Genomic DNA, 15,218 nt, shown 5'->3' on the forward strand with positions numbered 1-15,218 from the left:
GAACCCAAAAATGTTCTTCGTCCGTAACATTAAGAGAACTAAAATCACCAGCAGGCAAGGAAATACTTATTTTACAGTTTTCGACCTCTCGACAAATCGAAATCTTTCTGTTCTGTGTCCGTGTGACTCAAGAGCTCGTCTGACTCGCTGAATTCAAAGCGAGAAGATGTAGTCTTCAGTCACAATACTGGCATACGCAGACGATATAGTGTTGATGGCAAAGTATAAATAAGGCATGACGGGCCTCATTACAGGATTAAAGAAACACTTAGATGGGAAAAAGTTTTATTAAGATGTAGGACAGACGAAGATAATGAGGTTTAGAACAGGAAGAAGAAGAAAGGATGGAAGAGGAATCAAGTTAGAAGTAGAAGAGCTCAAATATTTGGGATATACCCTGCAAACCAACAGAGAACATAGAGCTGATATAAGAGAAAGGGTAGAAAAGCAGCACAAATAATGTATCAGATATAGGAAAAGAAAAAGGAGGTTAAGAATATTAGAGAAGGAGAATTTTATTACTAAATACGCTGGTGTGGCGAGTATTAGGTTATGAAGCAGATATTTGGGAAAGAAAATAAAGACAATAGATTGAGAGGTTGCAAAAAAAGTATATATGGTGGACCTCAAGGTTAGACTAAAGGACGCCTGGATATATGGTGAAAGGAGAATTGTGAAGGGATAAATGAAGTACTGGAGCAGGAAAATAAACATGGAAATTTGAGATGAAGCTGAGGCAATGAGAGGGAGGGAGTTAGCAGAAAGAGGTTGATAAAGGTAAAAGAAAGGAGAGGGAAGGAAATCGCATTAACGAGGTGGAAACAAAAAAGGAAAAGGTCTTTAATACTTAAGATATAGAGAACGCGACTGCAGTAAAATATGAAGAATTGAAAAAAGGGAGAGGGTAAGACAATTAATAGACAGATGGGGGATGCTTTAAGAATAAATTTAACTAATTGGTATAAGATGATAAAAAAGGAAGGAGTACTAAAGTATTTAGAAAATTGATGGGAGAACATTGGATCGAACCGAATAGCAAGGTTTAGATTGGAAAACGAGATAAAGGAAAGGATGTATTGGGAAAGAAGAAAAGAACAGAAAATGCAGAATCTGGGAATGAAAAGAGGAAACATGAAAGCATATATGAGAAGGAGGTTGAAAACGAAGGAGGGATAAGGAAAGCTGGCAAGAAAATATTGTAAAGGTTTTAAGGGAGAGGGTATTGTAGGAAGAGTAGATGAAAGAGTTGAAGGGGGCTAAAGAGGCGAATAAGAAAGAATGAGAGAAGTAATGTAATAAAATAGCATAAAAAGATTAGATCGGATGTCCGATTTACTAGCCGCAATAATATAGTTGCTAATGCAAACAAATAAAATTGATTCAGGACCTTATGTAATTATTAAAAAATATTAGCAAAGTGGAAACCGTAAAAAATATAAAAGTGTCATAAAAAACGCGACGTCGTTACATTCTTCTTAATATTGTTCGAACGTAGTTAAGAAAAATATAAATTGTTTGCAATCTTAAAATGACATTAAATAGATGGGCTCTAAATTAAACATACACTGTTACGGCCTTTATACGCAACTTTTAAACCGAACCCTGCTTTCTAGTTTTATATAATAAGCTTTAAAATAATAAAAAGTTATAAATATATTATTATAATCTCATATTTACCAATAGAATTAAGGTTGATTGCCAATGTGACCATAGTATAAATGACCATCATTTTTACAAGCAAAGGAAACACTCGTTAATGTCTTAATGAAATATTTGGTTAACAGCATAACAATGGAATATTTTCGACATTCACTGAATTATATTATTGGTCCAATAGTCATTATCTCCTAGATTACAGGCGTAAAGTTTATCTTTCTCAAATATTTAAAATTCATTAGTCAGCTTGAAGGAGAAAAATACAATCACGAAATTCTATAAAGTTGGGGTACCCAATTAGTAGAATTTTTTAATTTTTCTAACAAAACTTTTAAAAATGTGTGGCCAATGATATTCAACCTAAAAACAGTGCCAGAATTATGATGGGCCACAATCGGAAACAAATACAATCCTAAATAAATTAAAAACAAATTTCCAAGCAAAAAAGATTATTTTGTAATAAACATACAAAAGTCGATTGATTCTTTTAAAATTATGCTTAACGAAACCCTATAATTGGCTTTTAAAACTGTCGGGCTTCAATCAATATGAATATGAATATGAATTTTCTATAAAGAAAAGATAAAATTTTTGTAACATTAAAATTTATTAATTTCCAAGAAAATAACTTAAAATTAACCAAGGAGAGGAATTCTCAACTAATTTTTATAATCTTTTCCAAACAAATATTTTTCAACAAAGTGGTTCAACAAAAATTTTCATACAAAATAGTTATATGTTTTTGAAACTAGAATTAAATTGTCTATAAAAATACTAGAATTCTCAATGCAAAAAGACGAATTTTCAAAAAAATATCACAAGACTTTTCAGCACCAAAATATGAATTTCAAACAAAAAATACATTTTCAAGGAATTAGTCGATTTTTAACCAAAAAGTATTAATTTTAAACAAAATTGTTCAATTTTCAACCAAACGGTTATATTTCTATGCAATAAAGATGCAATTTCTACTAACAGTGATGAATTTTTTCATTAAAACAAAAATTTCAGTTGACTTTTCAACCCCAGATTATGATTTTTAAGCAAAAAGTAAATTTTCTATAACACAGTTACATTTTTAACCTAAATAGAGGAATTTTCAACAAAGTGGCGACTTTTTAATATAAATTATTAAGTTTTCATACAAATAATAAAAATCCATGCCTAAAAATATAATTTTCAGGAGGATCAAACTACAAACTAAAATAATGGAAATAGAAATACAAGGCTGTCTACAGTTTAATAATTCAAATGTTTCAGTAAATATTTATCTTTTTTAGTAGACATTAAAAAAATTAATGGATTTTTTTGTTCTTTTTTAAAATTTAAAATCTTCGTTTGTTGTAAAGAATTTTTTTAAACTAAGCTAATAAACGATACCATTTTTTGTCGAAAATTTATATTTCTTGATTTAAAATTTAACTGTTTTGTTGAAAAATCGTCTTTTTGTTTAAAACTTCATTTGCTTCAGTTACAAATGCAACTATTTTGTTGAAAATTCGCATTTGTGGTTAAACTGAAGTGTTTCTCATTTTAAATTAAAATATCTTTTGGTTGAAGTTAAACGACTTTGTTAATGATTATTTCCTTTTTTTTTTAAAGGTAGAACTTTTCTATTGACAAATGGTTTCTTTGTTGCTTAAAACATAATTTTAGGTAATGAAAATTAGAGTTTTCCATTTTTTGTTAAAAATGTATCTTTTTTATTTGGATATTAAAAGCAAGGGTTTGATTCGTGTTTTTTCTAAAAATGTATAGCTCTTGCTTGCAGATTTACGACTAAAATTAAAAACTCATTTGTTTACTTAAAACTAAATTTTCCAACTGAGAATTTTACGTCTAAATTTTTGATTACAAATTTAAAAAATTTATTGGAAATTTAAAAGTATTGTTCAAAATCCACCAATATTTTAAATTTTTGTTCTTTTTTAACTGAAAGACACCTTATTTATTACTGAACTATTTCTTAGTAAAAAGTCTGCTATTTTGTAAAATTTCTCCTATTATGTTGAAAATTCGACTATTTTGACAAAAATGTATGTTTTTGGTAAAAAAATATTCTTTCTGGTTGAAGATTCATATTTTTAGTTGAAAACTTTTTTTGTTTAAAGTTAATTTTTCAAAGTAAAAATGTACCTGTTTCCTTTTTGGTTGAAAATTAAATAAGCTTTGTGTAAAGTTATGAATATTTCGAAAAATTATCACTGAAGTTTGATCATTCTGATGTTTTGTTAACAATTCATTTTTTTGGTTAAAAAAACAAATTGGTCGAAATTTTTATTCTTTCTTGGCTAAAAAATCTTTTTTTTTTTTAAATTAATGTTATTAAAGAACAATTTAAGTATTCTAATTATTGTGGAAAATTCATTTTATTCGGTTGGAAATTCTAAGCCTTAGTTAAGTTGAGCCAATTTGTTAAGAATTCATTTTTTTATTTAGGAATACATGATTTCTTAAATTAAAATGTATAATTTTTGGTCGAAAATTCAAACTTTCCAAAGTCCAAGAAAATGTAATTTTCTTTTTTTGTTAAAAATTAATCTTTTTAACTAAACATTTTTTAGAGTCCTATTTTTAATGGAATTTTTTGTCTTATTCAGTTGCAAAATCTAATTAGGTGCTCGACAATTTATGTAGCTTTTAACAAATATTTTTTCGCCTCAAAAATGTAACTATGTTTTTGAACCATGTTTTTGAACCGCTTATGAAAAAAGCGAATGTGAAACATAGGAGCTATAATGTGGACAGAATGAATGGTAGATTATTACGTATAATTGATGTGAATCTTGTGAATAAATTATAGTGAGAAAAAGAAAATAAAGATTATGCAGTGGAGTTTTACTTTCAATACTCTGGGAAAAATAATAAAAGCACACCTACACTACAAGAGACATAATATGCTTAAAGACAGCCGTTCAAAATCACTTCTGGCAAAATTGCATGCTCTTATTACAAGGGCTTGCGCCTCAAACAATAATTAAAACTATATTACTTCTAATAAAAAATTGAAAACCTGTCTCGCGTTCCGATCCATATTTAATTTTCATTTTTTGCTAACTTCCTGATTACATACAATTTTGGAGATTTGGAAATTTTTTTAAATTTATGGCACTGTTTCTAATTTCGGAAATTTTGATTATTTCCGAAATTCTAACATTTTTGTTAAGGGCATGTGATACTTCGTCGGGTGGTCGATCGGGTACAGATCCCCCAGCTTTTATTTACAAAAATGAAATTTTGTTTCAAACTGAATCCGGAGATGCTATTAAATATTAAAGCGGACGTTCCCGGATCATTTTTTTTTATAAATCATAACAAAAAAATGATTGCGCTAAATAAAAATGTTATGTATGTGCACTACTTTGAGGTTAGAATCGTTTTCCGATTTCTGGCATTCCGATAATGTAGGTCTCTGTCGTACTGACGCTGTCCAGTGGGCACAACATTTGGCGACGTCTGTACGACATCGTTATGACATCTTTGCGGCAACTTTACGACATCCTATGTCCATGTCGTTAAGTCGACCTTACGATATCGTAAATATGTCGTATGATCTGACGATGTCTTTACGATATCGTAAAGACACTGTAACGACATCGACATAGGATGTCGTAAAGTTGTCTTAAATATGTCGTAACGATGTCGTAAAGACGTCGCCGAATTTTGTGCCCACTGGGTGCCTTTAGCACCCAAGAATAATTTTGGTAGAGAATTTTAACATAAATAACCTCGAAATACAAACAATCAAATTTAGCAAACTTAAATTATTTGAATTAACCCACAAAAAAGTATGCGGGGATGGCCGTTAGCATGTTCGCGATAATGTGCCTAATTATTAAGACAAAATATTTATAATTCTAGAGAAAAAGCCAGGGGAACCTAAAACTGGTAAAATCGATATTTTTCTAAGAATCACATGCCTTTGAATTGTGAAAGTTTGCTCAACCAATCACAACTGAATATCGCCTTTTTAATTTGAATATCAATGCGATAGTAAGCTAAACAATCCTGAAAATTTCCGTGAAAAGACTTTTAGAGGCAGCTGGCAGCTAAAAGAATTTATCAAGATGCGGCTATTATAAAACGAACGTGAATGTAATTTTATTTTTTTATTTTCCCACTTACAAATTAGTACAAAAATGCACACTCTGCTTTAATACAATTGTAACTTATGCGATGCTGAGTTATGGAATGCACGTAGAAGTTCATTGTTTTGAATTTCATTCAAAGGTTTTTTTTTCAAATGCCAAAGACGTTAAACTGATTTCTCGTTCAAAAGTCATATTACGTCTGTACTGCGACAAGCTTCTAGTCAACGTGCTAAATGTTGCTTCGCAACGGGCCGCACTACACCCAAATGTTGCTACAGCCGCAAACATTGCGTAACTTTCTTTCAAAGCTTTTTTTTGTTTATAGAATTTATACAAATAATCTTTTTCATCTATGTTGTTTATTTGAAAATACTTTTTTATGCAAATTGCTTTTTCTTTTGTGGGTACTGTGATATTGAACTCTTTGAGTTAGCTGAGTTTCTCCACATTTAAATCAGCAATACTATCGATGACGTCGATAACCGTACTGTTAGTGAAAAATCGTCGCTAAAATTCAGAAATGACTAAGTCGAAAATTTCAAAATCCATATTTCTCAAACTGTGCGACGTTGGGGGATACGTAGAATGAATTCCAGAAATTCAAAAATAGAAAACAATTTTTGCCTTTCCGAATATTTCGTTTCGGACGCATCATCACAGTCGAAGTCTGTGTATGACGTTTGAGTTAGAAATATAGAAGTCGCCTTGCTTGCGCGTTCTTGAAACAATTACAAAGTGCGCGAAAGATTTAAAAAGATGATAATTACGCTACAAAAATTCTTTCGAAACAACGATACAATTTGAGTCAAAGAGTAAAAAACATTTTTTCAAAATTCCAATACCAGGGGGGTGGGCGATGAACTCAGGGGGGGGCTTTGCCCCCTGGCTGCGAGCCTGTTGCAAGATATGGTACTACTATTTTGTTAGTTTGGATAACCATTTACTTAGCTGCTGGGACCAAATTAAGAGCTACGGCCAGTAATGGAATTGTTGTAGGAATTAATAAAATAACTGCATCAACTAATAAAATGGCAGTACCATATCTTACTAATTAAATATTTGTCTCAATTAACCTTTTTTTCATTGCACACCTATTTATGATAATTCCTGATGATGAAACAATATATTTCCAGACACTTTGAGCCACGATTCTTCTTTCCAATAGCGCATCTGCATTTTTTATTTTTCAATCAAAAATATTTCTAGTTTATTAATAATTTAAGTATTATTAACTATCTGAATTAATTATAGAAATAGAGATAACCTAAATAATTTGATTAACAATAATAAATTAATTATTTTTCTATCAAATTTTGGAAAACTTATAGTTGTTAAGTTTCTCCTGCAGGAAAGTCAGAGGTTCTTGAAGGCTGATTCCTGTAGTCGGCAGCACATCTGCGAAGATGTGACTTTATTTCTAAGGTTTCTCGACGACTTTGTGCAGTAATATCTAGAACATCTACAGTTTTGCATATAAATAATTTGAATTCGATATTGTTTGTTTTGTTTGAATGGCTGCAGTATGTCCGATTTACCCGAAAAGAATAATTAAAAATACTCTCATGAGTTAAAAGGTACAGATGCAAACACGTTGTATTAAATATCTCAGTTCGTTTTAAATGCTGTTGTACAGTTTTTTCATCAGATTGGCAGATTTCGAAAGACGACCTTATCATGCCTATACCAAAAAAAATTTTTGAGTCCTGGCAAACAAAGAAAACTGCTACCGAACATAAAAGTTAAATTTTAGAATTGATCCCAAATTACGTTCCTTTTTTTGCGGTTTTCAAAAGTTACTATCTCAATGACTCACGAAAAAATTACATGCAGAAATTTTGAATCTCGGAGCGAAACTCTGATTCCTTTCAAAGTACACCCAACTCTCAGTTTAGTTACCCACAGCTTAGTCATTCCTAGAACTGCTGCCCCACGCAGTTTCTTAGAGGAGCCTCGCGAGAGCAGTTGTAACTGTCGCATTGGAAGGGCTCTTCTCTTGAGTCAAATTAGGTTACTTTCAGCGGCATTTTCAGCTGGGAAGTAGCCAAAAGATCTGGCTGGATCTGTGGGCAGAATGAACTTGGCTCCTTCATCATGATAAAGAACCTTGCCCATTTTGCGCATCTGATTCATACTTTCCTTGCTAAACACAACATTCCCGTGGTTCATTATTTTTGATGATATGGTTTTAACGAAGGAAATTTAATAATTTAAGATTTTAAATGTTTTCGATATACTGGTCAGTTTACAATAATAATGTTACAAGTTTATATACTAATAAATATTACACAATCTGATGAAAAAGATCCTTTAGCTCCGGCGGGATTCAAACACCTCGTAGACTGCAAATTCCAAAGGTAAAATTTCTTCTAAAATGAACCCGTTTTATATAAAGAGAAAACATTGTGCAAAGTGGATTAGGGTTTTGTTCGTTGAAATAGATAAATGTATTCCTGGTGACCAAAGGTTAAATGCTTTTTGAATAGGCCTCGTACCATCTAAATATTCAAGTTGAACACAAAGTAAGTACAGTTTCTTCTCGTTGACCAGTGAAAATTAGTACCCTAATAAGTCTGCACGAGATTTGAAAAACGTTTTTCTTGTATCAGTAAACAACAAAAGAAACTTTTTTTGTCATTTCCGGAAAAGACTGACTGGCATATTGAGAAAAGATTAAAGCTTCGAGAACCATATTACATTGAGTTTTTAATGTCATTGTCAGTTGAATACATTATTTTAATTTGATTTCTGGTTGCAAACAGTGTATTGTCTTTTTACATTCTTAGTAATTATAAAGGTAGAGGCTCGTGTTTTACACACAAATTAACATGTCCTACTCTAAAATTTCTCATAATTGGGCGACTAGGGCCGATAGGAGTTCCAGATATTTGTTCTTCGTTCAATCGGGCAACCCTGCTGGTTCCCATATTTATTTTCACACGTCTCATACCTTTATCAACAAATCTATATATTCCTGCAAGAACATCTAAAGACTTCAATATTCGAAAGATATCGCTATCGAATATTAATAATACAATCTCTTCTTGGATTAGTGTAATCCCATACGTATTCCCTACTTTCCCTTTAATTAATTTGTCTGCAGGAGAAATGTATCTTCGAAGTTCAAATTTATGGTCTGAATTCGTATTAGGAATTAGTTAAATTAATCTAAGGTGTTCAAGTCCACACCCATATCCGTCTGAAGAAGGAAGTCTTATAGGAGGGGCGGTGGATACAATAGGAGGACGGCTTTCAGGATGATGATGCCTTGAAAAAGGAAGACTTGCAGGAGAATGCCTTTGAGGAGGAGACCTGGATCTGTAACGAAAAGGAGGTTCAGCAGGAACAAAACATCTCTCAGGTGAATGATGTCTTTTAGAAGAATCAGCAAATCTAGGTTCAGGGACTAAAGAAACAGAGGCACCATTACTTACACAATCAAATTGTGAACTTAACTCTGCAAAAAGAAAGACAGGAAAACACGATTCAAGTTGGTATTACGGAAATCCTTCGTGGAAATATAGTAAATTAAGTCTAAGGATATAAGGCAAGTATGCCCAGAAAAACTTTTGGAAGCTTGATCAGCAACATTTAACGCGAAGCAACGAAGCACGAAAAATTCAGAGAACTTCTGTTAATGCTCTCTCATGTGATGCAAAAGTAAATTTTGGCTTTGATAGTATTAAATTTTTAACAGGTTAAATGTTTTATTACAGGATGAGACTCGTGCAAAGTGAAATAATAATTTTAATACTTTTAAAAATGGTAAATAAATCATTCAAAAACTCACATTAGTGCAAGCTAAATTTATATTTCGTGGAAATGTTAATTCAAATACTTAAAACTAAACTGCAGTCATTCAACAAATTACCTTTTCTCATTTAAACTTTTATTTACAGTTTACATAATCTTTCTCCCGTTTTTTAGTTTTTGTGCGGGAAATCAAAATGTATATTTCCCTATTCCAACAGTGGCGAAATTCCATCTGGCTGAGACATGGAATACTAATGATAATTTTTAAGCTTAAACTGCCAAACGTTTAAAATACCTCAAAAATTATAAAATTTATATAATCTCCTGTATATTGCATTCCTTAATGTAAAATAAAGCAAGTGCAATTTTGTTTTTTCAAATAAAACAATGATTTTCTTTAAAATTTTAAAGGATCAGAGATATGAATAACCAGGCCCAAAAATCACCCATATATTCGAGAATACTTCTTTTCCAGCTCTTCTCATGCCAAAAAATTATCCCTTAGTATAAAAATAATTTTTTTATCTTCCCTGGGCACAAAAATCACTCTTCAATGAAAAATACCCCTTTTCCAACTAATTCATGTTCAAAAATCATTTTTAGTTTTAAATCAACACTTTTACAGCTCTACTCAGATCAATAACAAAGATTAAATCTAAAATTATACTTATTCTACGACGAATAAAAATGAAATAAACATTTACTTAGCTCTTTCGTATGTATAACGAGTAATTTAATGATCAACTGAAAATGAAAATTAATAGTTACCACAACATTCATTTTTGAATAGTCTTTTTAAATCATTATAATATGCTTCAGAAGCGAAAATTAATGGCGGAAGACTATTCGAAACACAATTTTTCTTTCATATCACATTTAGTGGCATTTAAAGGCGAAACGTAAATTTTGGAGTTCGTGATGTTTGTTTCATATACTTTTGAAAATAATTTTCATTCTATCAAGAGAAAACGAGAATTAAAGTAGTTTAAAAAAATGCTTCAAAATTAAATTTATTGCATTAATGTATATTTTTACTGTTTAACAGAGATTGAACTAGAGATCTCTTTATGGTATAATTTCGTTCGTGTACTGTTTTCAAGTATAAGAATGTCATGCTGTTATCCTCGGTTTAAAACAAATGAATATGAGTTCCCACCAGAGTTGTATCATTTTAGTACTTTGTGTAAATACTCACAAGGTTTTATTGGCGCCTTGTGTGAGGTGGTGATTCCACTCTTGTACTTACTTTGCTCGCTGTGCTCGCGCGGCAAACTTAACACTTGTCTTGAATCGCTAACTTCTCTCAGTTAGTGTGCAATTGACTATTGTCTAAAACCACCGATGAAAATGCGATTTCTAAGGCTCGTTTCCAAACAACCTCTTCTATCGCAAGTGTGAGACAAAGATTTATGTGCGGCTTGTGGGAGGCAGCGATTCGATTCGTGTGACCACCGCTCTCGCTGCGCTCGCGCGGAAAACTTCATAATCGTCGGGAAATGCCTACTCCTTCCACTCGATGCACAATATACAATTTTTTTACGTATTTAAATTGAGAGATAAACTCAAATTAGGAAAAAATTTATATTTGAATTCAAGTGAAGTGGCTCTGAATTTAAAAAATCAATTCGAAATCAATTTTGTAATAAGTATTATCAATAAAACTTGCATATTCAATTATTCATTGTGAATATAAATAAGGTCAGTTGGCATTCACGATGTTTGTTCTTTGTAGATAACAATTATAATGTAAGATTTTATATTTATCAATGATGCGGTTCATTTTCACCTAAAAATATTATCTAATGTAAATACAATTTGTGGCAGTTTCAATAAAACATAAGTCTTACACAAGTTAATTAGTAATAAAAGAATGATAAAGTGTACAATGAAGTGATAAAATCGGGACCACCAAATATCTTGTTTTTAATAAAAAATTCCATATTCAAGTGCGTGAAAAAAGTTACACTTATATCCTCCTTTAAAATTGTATAGTTCACTTTAAGGTTATGCCTCATGTACATTTAAGTTATCCGGCTGTCTGTACACAGCCTATTAAAAAATTTCCTTTTTTATTTCTGGATGGATCCAAAAACTGCTCTACAGCGTAATAATAGTCATTTTCTAGCTCTTTAGAGGCACCCAAAACACTTTTAAGTACAAAAGACTCCCAGCAGTGCTGGCATAAGAAAGGTGCTATATATTCAAGTTGCTTAAGTTGCGATACGAATAACCGTTTTTTTGTAGACACTAATAGAGGCACTGCGATCTTCATTCAAGAAAATATTGACCACCGCGAACTAATAATTCCCGAACTTGAAGTCCTTGAAGCTACGGCTATACAAATAACAATTCACGGGAAACCGTATGCCATCATCTCGCTCTACCAGACTCCCTCCTACAAATTTACAAACAAAAAAATTACAGAAAAATATTTAAACTTGCACCCTCGGTAAATGCAGCAGTGGACCTAAATGCTAAGCACATAGCTTGGAACAGTAGAACAACCATGAAAATCGGACAAAATTTGTTTGAATTCATAAACAACCAGTTTCTGTTTGTCTCAGCACAGTTGTCTCACCATCAATGAATTAGATTCAGACCAGCGTCCAGTTCTTCTTACCCTCTATACTGACTGAAAAAGCTCCTGTCGCGCCTCCCTACAACTTTGCAAAAACTAATTGGCAAACATTAAACTTAACCCTAGAAACTCACGTTAATTTTGAACCTAAACTAACAACCACTACTCACCTCGACGAAGCCGTATCTAACCTGACCTTTAGCATTAAAATTGCCATTCACGCTTTAGTCCCTCAGGCTACCATTTAAAAATACGATCTACTTATCAGTCCTGAGATTGAAGACCTTGTAAAAACTGGAATATGGAAGTCGGTAAACCCCAAATTAAAGATAACTTTATATATCGTATCTCTAAAGTTGTAGCAAAACTGCTAAAGAACATTTCACCTCTCAAAAAACCGGATCAAACGTTTGCGCTTTCTCCAACCGACAAAGCCAACCTTCTAGCAGCAAATGATGTAAACAACTTCGCTGCACATGACGAGCCATGTGACCCACAACAGATTGCTGAATGGGACAAAATTGTTTCCGACTTTCTCAAAATCCCCAGCACTGATCATTTCAAGAAAAATAACCTACAAGGAATTACCCAAACAAATTAAAAATATTAAAAATAAGAAAGCACCTGGCCCTGCTTCGATTTCAAATTTTGTCCTTAAAAGACTTCCTATCACGTATATAACTCTCCTTGCAACTATCTTCAATGCTTGCATTCGGCTAATCTACTTCCCTAATTCATGAAAGACAGTTCACGTTCTAGTTTTTCAGAAAAAAGGCAAACATGCATATCATCTAACCAGCTACAGGCCCATTAGTCTTAATAAATAAGGCGCTACGAAAGTTTTGCAATACAGACGAACCTTTTATATTTTTTCGGAATACTTTCCATTGAAATGAATACACTTTTCCATACGTCGAAACCAGTCATCGAACCAACTCTGCCAATTTTCTTCTGGAAGATCTGCACACGCTTGGTCCCACGCCGTAAAAAGGTCAGTTTCGTTAGTAAATCGACGCCCTTCGCTCTGTGAGCCGGTGCATTGTCGTGGTGGAATAGCCAGGTGCTGAGTTGAGATTTCGGCCTGATGTTTTTAAGTTGATTTATGACTTGGGGTAAACATACATGAGTGTACCAAGATCAGGTGACTGTACGCTGGTTTTCCAGTACGACCCTATCCACAATGCCGCGTTTCCCAAAGTATACTGCAATCATTATTTTGTTTACAGATCGAGACTTTCGCAGCTCCACTGGAGCATCCTCATCCTCAAAAAGCTAGATCTTGTTTTGTGATTTCGTTCTAACGTCGTAATAATACAGCCAGGTTTCGTCGCCTGTTATAATACTATTTACATCCCGAAAAGATCCCGATTCAAATATTTTTATCATTTTTTGGCACCACTTTACTCTCGCTGCCATTTTCTCCTCGGTCAAAGAATGTAAATGTTCATGCAGAATTTGATGGACTGCTGGTGCACTAATGTGTAACATTTTCTCTATCTTCCGGTACGTGATTCTTCTACTATCATTCAGTAGGTTATTCACAGACGCAATGTTTGTGTTGGATGAGGAAAATCCTCACCCTATACCGGAGACGTTTCCTCAAAACTTTGGTCTACACTAATGACGCAGGATCATCTCTTCACTTTCAATAGGTGACACGTATTGCAAAACTTTCGTAGCCATTTCCGAAGCCATTAGCCTAAATTTCAATGGAACAAAACATACCGGACCTGTTTTCCTCGATGAAGAAAAAGCTTTTGATAGCCAGGCACTTTCAAAAGAAAAACCCATCCGAGCGGGTGTGCCCCAAGGCAGCATTCTAGATCCGGTATTCAATATTATCTACGTGAACGACATCTCTGAGGTCCCCGAAGTTACTATTGGATTACATGCAGACGATACCGCACTATTTACTTCTTCTTGGTCAGTCACAAAAATCCTAAAATAACTTAACAAAGCTCTTGAAATCATTGAGGCATGAGCTCAGCTTTAAAGAATAAAAATTAATGTAGCAAAATTAGAATCAATTCTTTTCTCAGTCAGAAGGCCTGCTAAAATAGATCCACAACAAATGGCTAACGAACCAATAGAATGGAAAAATTCAGTAAAATGCCTAGGAGGTAAACTTCACAAACATCTTAACTGGAAAGAGCATAACCAGGAAACTAAGGGAAAAGCCCTCGAGGTCATTTCACGCAAACACGCGATGCTAGAAGACTTTCTCATGAAGTAAGTCACTCAGGTCGAGGTGGCTCTGCCACCCCCGATTTAGCAGCAACTTTCTTTTTCGTCGACTCTCTACCCCACTCCCTTCTCTTCTTCTTTACTCATATATTTTTCTATAAAATAAATTGACAAATGTTTGTGGTTTTTCGCGCTCGCAGGCTTTTTCCTACACATAATAATTGTAACTTTAAACTCAAGCCATGTCAAATCTCTCTCAGATTGCGTAACAATGCCCAAACGGGTAACACACAACAACTTCTTCCAGTCCGATCATTCTTCGCCCACTCCCGCGCATTGGATCTCACAAGAGGGAGTGATGGTTGGGACCTCCTCATATTTACCTTTTTTTTATCGTTACTCACTCTGCCTCCCGACTAGTTCGAGCGAGTTAAGAACTTCTCTCTCTCTCTTTGCTTCCAGCCTAGGGAGACATAACAAACCGGTATATTTTTAAAAACCTCTGTTTTCTTCATTGAATTATTGCAATTCGTTCTTTTAAGCACAAAACCATACCGTACGAGTACTTGAAATCATTCCTACACTAAACTCGTCTTCTCATGCAAGAATCGTCAATTCTTCTATTAGGGTCCCTTCATCCGATAGCACCTAGGGAAGAATTCACGGCTCGTAAGTCTTGTAACTTTGAATGCCTTTGACAGTTCTCACCGCGTCGTCCGAAAAGATATATGCCTCGTGATCGCTCTGGATGGGAGGGGCGGGGGGCGAAGTTACAAGAACAGAAAGGCGTAACGTAAGTGGACCTAGCACAGCTTCACAAGAAGACCTATGTATTACTCTGTGTTTAGAGGTGTTCTTTTGCCACTGAAATCGAAAAAAAGATAACAAATTTTATATTGAATGCAATTTAAGTAGTGCAACGAAAAAATCTACCTGATATGATTATGTTCCTTACATGC

General features: G+C 33.3%; 1 protein-coding gene across 1 annotated transcript in view; it reads left to right on the forward strand.

The window, feature by feature from the left end:
- LOC117176604 overlaps positions 1-15,218 on the forward strand; it is a 165,811-nt gene that overhangs the window by 65,280 nt on the left and 85,313 nt on the right. The gene's annotated exons all lie outside the window — the stretch shown is intronic.

Source organism: Belonocnema kinseyi, chromosome 1 (genome assembly GCF_010883055.1).
Source record: "Belonocnema kinseyi isolate 2016_QV_RU_SX_M_011 chromosome 1, B_treatae_v1, whole genome shotgun sequence".
NCBI lineage: Eukaryota > Metazoa > Arthropoda > Insecta > Hymenoptera > Cynipidae > Belonocnema > Belonocnema kinseyi.